Consider the following 7,657-nt stretch of genomic DNA (forward strand, 5'->3'; position numbering starts at 1 on the left):
TCTAAGATTGGGAATGTCTTATGCAGTTTTTCCCATTAATTATTTTACTCTCTAAAGATGGAACAGGTGTGAAAAAATTAGAAGGGTGGCCCCGAGGTTAGTACTCCTCAGACTGTATTCCACAGAGAAACTTCAGTGCTGCAATAACCCGGTCAGAGACAGCATGGGTTCTTTTGCAAATAACCTGACAGATTGTCGAGTTTAAAAGTGCAACATAGCATTGGAAGCAGCTGCCTCACAATGAATAATGGGCTCTTTCCCACCTAAAGGGCACTGACTGATTTAAAAGTGAAGGATATGCTTCAGGGGAAAATGAAAATGAATTTGTTGCTTGAATAATCTAAACACAAAGAGCTATACTATTTAAGCCTCTTTTCTTTAGAGGAAAAAAAAAAAAGTATAAGGCGATTCCTCCCCAATGTGAAAAGGTGAGCAGTAATTTTTTTTTTTTTCTGGCTTCTTTTATTGTAGTGTTTTGTTTTTTAATCTCAAAAATCAAAAGTCTTCAAGGAAACTAGTTTCCTGGAATTGGATTAATTTATGAAAAGGGTCTTTTGAACTTGCAATGTACAAACAGTACCAATGATAGTGTCTTAACTTTTATAATAGTAAACGATATATAAAAGGGACATGCAATCACCTTATTGTTATAAAGAGTTTTACATTTCTTAAAGTTTTATTACCATTATTAGAGCAGCAAATACAAAATAATATTTTCTATTGAATTCTCTGTAAAACCTGTTGAGTTTTGGTTAAGAATAGCACTGACAGTATACTGCTGAGTTGAAGTAAGTTAGGTTATGTACTAGTTTCTCAACATTGTTCATGTTATTTTACTTTTTTATGCCTCTGGCTCCACATGTAAAATGTGAACTATAATACCTAGTTTATTCAGAATGCATTAAGTGAGCTAATAAAGTCATTAATGTGGTGTTCAGGACTTAATAAATGTTCAAAAATTATCAGCAAAAAAAGTAAATTTTAACTAATCAGTCTTCTCCACTCTTCCCTATGTCTCCATGTTTTTTTGTTGCCATCAGGTTGATTCCAGCTCATGGAGAACGTGTGTGCACAGAGTAGAACTTGCTCCATAGGGTTTTCAAATCTGTGAGCTTTCAGAAGAAGATTGCCAGGCTTGTCTTCCGAGGTGCCTCTGGGTAGATTTGAACTGCCGATCTTTTGACTAATAGTTGAGTGCTAAATCATTTGCCCCACCCAGGGACTCCCAGCTCCATGTTTCTCCCTGTTAAAGCAGAAAAAGTTGCAAAGAAAGATGGTTCCTTGATGGAAGAGAACCTCTTTTCAGTAAAGTTATGGGGACTACTTATATTTCTTATATTTCTATAGCAATGTCTTTTCCTGTATGCCCAAATTACAAGAGACTGACACAAAGGACATTAAAAAGAAAAATAACCCAGTAAGTTAAAGTGATTTTTTATCTAGGTATTGCTGCTGGCTTATGATCACACAGAGGAGAATAAAATCTACTAATTATCAGTTCAGCATTCCTGCTAAAGCACTGGCCTATACATACTTCCCTCTCCTAGACTGAAAAAAGAATATTTCAGGGCAGGAGAAAAGATGGGCAAAGTTTGAGAGGAAACAAAAAGGGTATAAATTAAAATAACCATGATAAACACAATAACTGTGGTAATGATCATAATAACCATATCTAATAGAACAACACCTGATTGTTTTAAGTCAAATGTTTAACATATATTATGCTACTTACTCTTCAAAAAGACTCCCTGAATTACATATTATTACTATTGTGTATATATTTTTTCAAATAAGAACAGTAAGCTCTGATAATTTAACTAAAGACATATCACCATAATACTTGTATTCTCCATTTTAAGTCACTCAGTGTCCAGTTATTTGGATAATGAGTTCTTGAGTCTAGGTTCCATGGAACAAGATTGCTGAGATAAGTTTAAATTCTTCATTCATTCATTTGCCATCCAGGAAATATTTATAAAGCACCTGCCTGTGTAAGTACCTGTATTAGAATACAAAAATGAGAAGGGGATGAGGGTATTATTTTCCTTTCAGAATATTCTGTTCTCTTTTCTTGAAAGTAGAAATAACAATAGTTCTGTGATATCTTTACATCTCAGAAAGTCTCAGATTAGATGTGACTTCCTTCTGTAACACCTTGTACTTTTCTCTGCATAGACTCTGAACATGCTGTTGTAATACATGATTTACATGTCTAACTTCACTATTAGTCCCAAATCTCTGTAAAGACAGAAACTGAACCCATATATATATATATATTTTACTTTTTTACTGTGTATTTCACACGTGGTGTGGACCATAAGTAAACTACAATATATACTGCAAAATATGTATTGATTTACTGCCTTAAACTTTCATCCAAACATAATTGGGATGTTGAAAGTCAAATTCTTTATAGTTCCAGTTGTTTCAAAGCTAGTTTTCATAATGTATAACTTCTAGAGAAAAAAAAAAGTAAATACAGGAAAGGTGATATAAAATTTTGAGGCGATGTAAAGTGGCAAAATAACTACAAAAATGTGAACAGAGTAGAAAAAAATAATAAAAGAGAGAGAGATGAGGAAGACAAAGATAGAATAGAGGTGGCAAAACGGGAGTTTAGGGCATGCCCTTGGTCTCAGTTTATAGAATATATTATTTTAACCTAAAACTTTCTAGGTCCTGGATCTTTCGCCTTGACGTGTCTGATCTGTTAGTAGAGAAACTAATAGACATATTTTATCTTTAGGGTATGTTGTGAAAAGTGAAATTCAGAATGGAGGATTAATTTAACTAAGAAGGAAGGAGCTGCTGATAGTGAGAAGTAAGAAAATAAAAGTAGGAACTATGAATTGCCTAAGTTGTCTGGAATATGTGAGAGGGAAGGGGAACTTGGAGTCTTAAAAAAAGAGAAATTATATCCTATATAAAATGAAGAAGAATTTGGAATCTGGTAAATAGAGAGGAGAGTTCAAAACTCATGACAGTGTAGATTTTGAAGTATGTCACAATCTGTGACAAAGGTCACAGTTAACATTAGTGAGAGAAACAAAGTTTGGATGGATATTCTGCAAAGGAAAGTCCAAGGTCAAATATAGTAGAAGAGAGGCTGAACTTCTCTGGGATAAAAATGCTTAATTCTTGAAGAAGCTGGTTAGGATCACTCTACACCGTATGTAACAATGTATTTTCTAATTATTGTTTAAAAACAGATGTTTATTTATATTTGTTGTTGTAGTTGAAAGTTGCCTTCAAGTTGATTCCAACTCATGGCAACCTCATGTATAGAGAGCAGAACTGTGGTCCACAGCGTTTTCAAGGCCGTGACCATTCAAAAGCAGATCACCTGTCTTCTGAGAGACCTCTGGATGGATTTGACCGCCCACCTTTTGGCTAGTAGTCAAGGGCTTAACTGTTTGCACCACCCAGGGACTCTTTATTTATAATTAGAAATGGAAAAAAAAAAAGTACAAACAGAAGATTTCACTTTTTTCTGGTGTCAGATCAGAACTCCATGACTAAATTCTCCTTCTACACAATTTTCTTCTTTTCTTTGTTTAATAACTCTGTAAAGTCTTAAAATTACCTAATTATGCCTTGAGGGCCTAAAATTCAGACTCTAAGTTTAATTGTTAAAATTTATTGGGGCCATGGTATGGTTGAGAATATAATATAACAAAATCTTATTTATTTTATCTTGTATTTCAAACATTAAGTGATGGTGTGATTTGATATGGTGCATTGTTTTTAACATAAATTTGTATGGTATACTAGCCATTGCTAAGTGATAAATATATTATAGCGGAAAGGGAGTATTTATGATTTTTGTGATCACTAATTAGGTCTCTTTCCTAGGCAGTGAATGACCCCAGATGGACTGAATCAGACATGAAATTGGAGTCATACTGGCTGCCTTGATAATTGGTTATCTGAGATGAACCTCAGAGTGGAAGCATCAAAGCAAAAATGGAGGAATAATATGAAAAAGGTTGTAAATGAGCAAGTGCAAGGCAGAAACAAAAACAAAACAAAACAAAAAACAATTGAAAATTAAATAGACACGCAAAAAAAAAAACAAACAGGAAAGAGAAACCTTTCTCATTAGAGTACGTCACTTGTAAACTAAGGCAGATCTTACCCAGAGTATAGGAAATCTGATGTGTTTTGGTATTTTGTATTGTTGTCTATTTTGCTGTGATTCATTTTTCACAGGTTCAAAGTATTTATTATGAGCAGGAAGAATAGAGTGTAAGATAATTTTGTTTTCACATCCTGGAATTTTAGGATATAGGATTTGAACTCTATTACCCAAACAGCTTATCCTATCAACCCACAAAACCTATGACAATGGACTTGAAATCATTGGTTCAAGACATGCCATTTTGCAGCTGGTTCCAGAGGATTAAAGTGACTTCTAAACCTTGAGATCAGTTTGTTTACCGATGGAATTCGCAGGACAAAAACAGCAGGGGAATCTCACCACTTTGGTAGAATTCATCCTGCTTGGCTTTGCTGATGTTCCTGGCCTCCAGAGATTTCTTTTTGGGGTGTTTTTGATAATCTATATGATTATCCTGATTGGAAATAGCCTCTTTATCATAATAACCAAGGTGGACCCTTCCCCCCAGACCCCCATGTATTTTTTCCTTGGGAACTTTTCCTCCTTGGAAATATGTTATGTGTCAGTCACTGTCCCTAGATTGCTAGCAGACCTCTGTCGACAGAATAGAAATATTTCCTTTCTGGCCTGTACTACTCAAATGTATTTCTTTCTGGTCTTGGGAGCCACCAAGTGCTTCATTCTGACTGCAATGGCCTATGACAGGTATGTGGCCATTTGTAACCCATTACTCTACCCTCTCATCATGAACACCCAACTATGTATCCAATTGGCAGCTGGCTGTTGGATCAGTGGAATTCCAGTACACATAGGGTTCACCTCTCTGATCTTCTCTCTACCCTTCTGTGGACCTAACCAACTAGATCACTTTTTCTGTGGCATATCTCCAGTGCTTAAACTAGCTTGTGGGAACACATTTATGATTGAGATGTTGATTTATGTGGTTGCTGTTCTAGTTGTCACTATACCTTTTATGTTGATAATTTGGTCTTATGTCCAAATAATCTCAACCGTCCTGAAGCTGCCATCAGCAACAGGGTGAGCCAAGGCCTTGTCCACTTGTTCTTCCCACCTTATGGTGGTGGCTGTATTCTTTGGATCAGGCATCATCACGTACATGAGACCAAAGTCTAGTCATTCAGTAGGAGTGGACAAACGCCTTTCTCTTTTTTACACCATTGTGACACCTATGTTTAACCCTATGGTATATTGTTTGAGGAACAAAGACGTCATGGTAGCAATGAGAAAATTTCTATCAAAATGGATTGTGTTATGATTCAAACATATGACTTTTAAAATCTGTTTTCTTATTTGTTATAGTCTCCATATATTAACTTTGGTTCTTTCTCTGATATTCTAAGAAATCTTAATTACTGTCAATAAATTATCTCATATATATATTTTTTATCTCATCATAAAATCAACTCTGCTTTTCTTTTCAGACAGTAATCAATCCCAATTTTTAATACATTCTTATGCTCATTCCAAGATATTGAAGTATCTGTATACCACTTTGGAATCCTCAAAGATCGTGCTCAATGTTATTGTTTATAAGATTCTAGAATATTGCCTACATTTTCTTCATCACTAAAAAAAAAGTTTATTCATCTTTATATCTCCATAGCCCAACATATTTTCTGGAATATGATAGACATTTAATTAATTTGGTTAGATTGAAATGATGAGTGTTAGCAAAGTTCTTATTTTTAGTGTTTTATTTTTATCTGCTCATGATCAGTAATTGCATTATAAGCAGGTAAGTTCATGTAAAGAAGAGAAGGAGGAAGGAAGGCAAATAATGGTATCTGAGTAACTAAAAAAACATGTTTTATACAAAACCATTAAATGTAAGCCCTGGACTGTGTGAGTCATTTTTCTTGCCTCTACCCTATTTCATCTTGATGTAGAAACCAGAAAGACCTTAATGCCACAAGGTCTTAATGACAAAGGAATATTTGACTAAAGGCTGTGTGTTAAAGGCAAGAAATGGTAAATTTGAATGTTAAGGCTAAAATATAAGAGAATTTGAAAATAAAGGAATGAGCTCTATAGTCAAAAGCAGTAGCATTCATGTCAATTAAGAAACCTAAGGAATAGTAGTGCAAATGATTAATGCGCTCAGCTGCTAACTGAAAAATTGGAGGTTTAAATCCATACAGAGGTGCCTAGGAAGCATGGCCTGGCAATCCAATTCTGAAAAATCATACGCTGGAAATCTTATGGAGCACAGTTCTACTCCGACAAACGTGGTCATCATGAATTGGAATTCATGGCAACTGGTTACTTTTTGATAAGTTGAAGAGGCATATCATTAGCCCTAGAAAAATTACTCAAGATAAATATAAAAAGAGGTATACATATAAACGAAACCAAACCAAAACCATTGCTATCAAGTCATTTCTTACTTGTAGCAACCCTGTAAGAAAGAGTTGAACTGCCCCATAGGGTTTCCAAGGCTGTAATCTTTATAGAAGCAGACCACCATATATTTCTCCCGAAGAGCATCTGGTGCGTTCAAAAGGGTGATCTTTTGGTTAGCAGTTGAGCAATTAACCACTGTACCACAAGGGCTCCTTAAGGACAACAATATGAGAAAAATGAAAGAATTTAACTGATGCAAAAATGGTCAAAAGAAAATGAAGGCGCAAAAATAAAATTAAAAAAAAAACTAAAACAAATGACAAATGGTACATTCAATCCAAATGTATCATGACATCAGATGCAAGTAGATGAGCATTTTAATTAATAGACAGATATTAGAACAAAAAAGGAGAACTTCACTGTGTACTGTCAAATTGAGCTGTACTTTAAATAAATCCGTTCAATGTGTTTGAAAATAAAAGGAGAAAATAAAAAGCTACAAGCTGTAAACTTTGGGCATAAGAATGATGGAATGCCTATATTAAAAAAAAAAAAAAAATTCTGTTGCAGCCAAGTCTATTCCTACTCATAGCGACCCTATAGGACAGAGTGGAACTGCCCCATAGAGTTTCCGAGGAGCCTCTGGTAGATTCGAACTGCCGACCTTTATGGTCGATGGGAGTAGCACTTAACCACTATGCCGCCAGGGTTTACCTGGCTATATTAGTAACAGTTAGAGTAAAATTCAAGACAAATGGAGTTGCTTGAGGTAAATAGAGAGGTGTCATAATGATAATACAGACCATTTACCGAGAAAGCATCAAGATTCCAAATGTGTTGGCACTAAAAACAGTTTCGACATTCATCAATTAAAACTAACTCAGAAGTAATGGATGTAAGAAATAGAGACAAAGACATTAAAAGACCTCAAAAACATAAGGAGAGACATGGAAAATAAAAAAATTAAAAAAAAATCCAATTTCTAGAGATGAAAACTACAATATTTGGGATAGAAAAACTAGTGCTGATAAGTGAGTTTTGCAAGATTTCAGAATTCAAGATCACTGTAGAAAAAATTGTGTTTCTATATATTAGCAATGAAAAATCAGAAATTATAATAAAAATCACCTAAAATAGTATAAAATATGATATACTTATGAAAAAAACTGGCAAAGATAT

The sequence above is a fragment of the Elephas maximus genome, chromosome 7, assembly GCF_024166365.1.
Source record: "Elephas maximus indicus isolate mEleMax1 chromosome 7, mEleMax1 primary haplotype, whole genome shotgun sequence".
NCBI lineage: Eukaryota > Metazoa > Chordata > Mammalia > Proboscidea > Elephantidae > Elephas > Elephas maximus.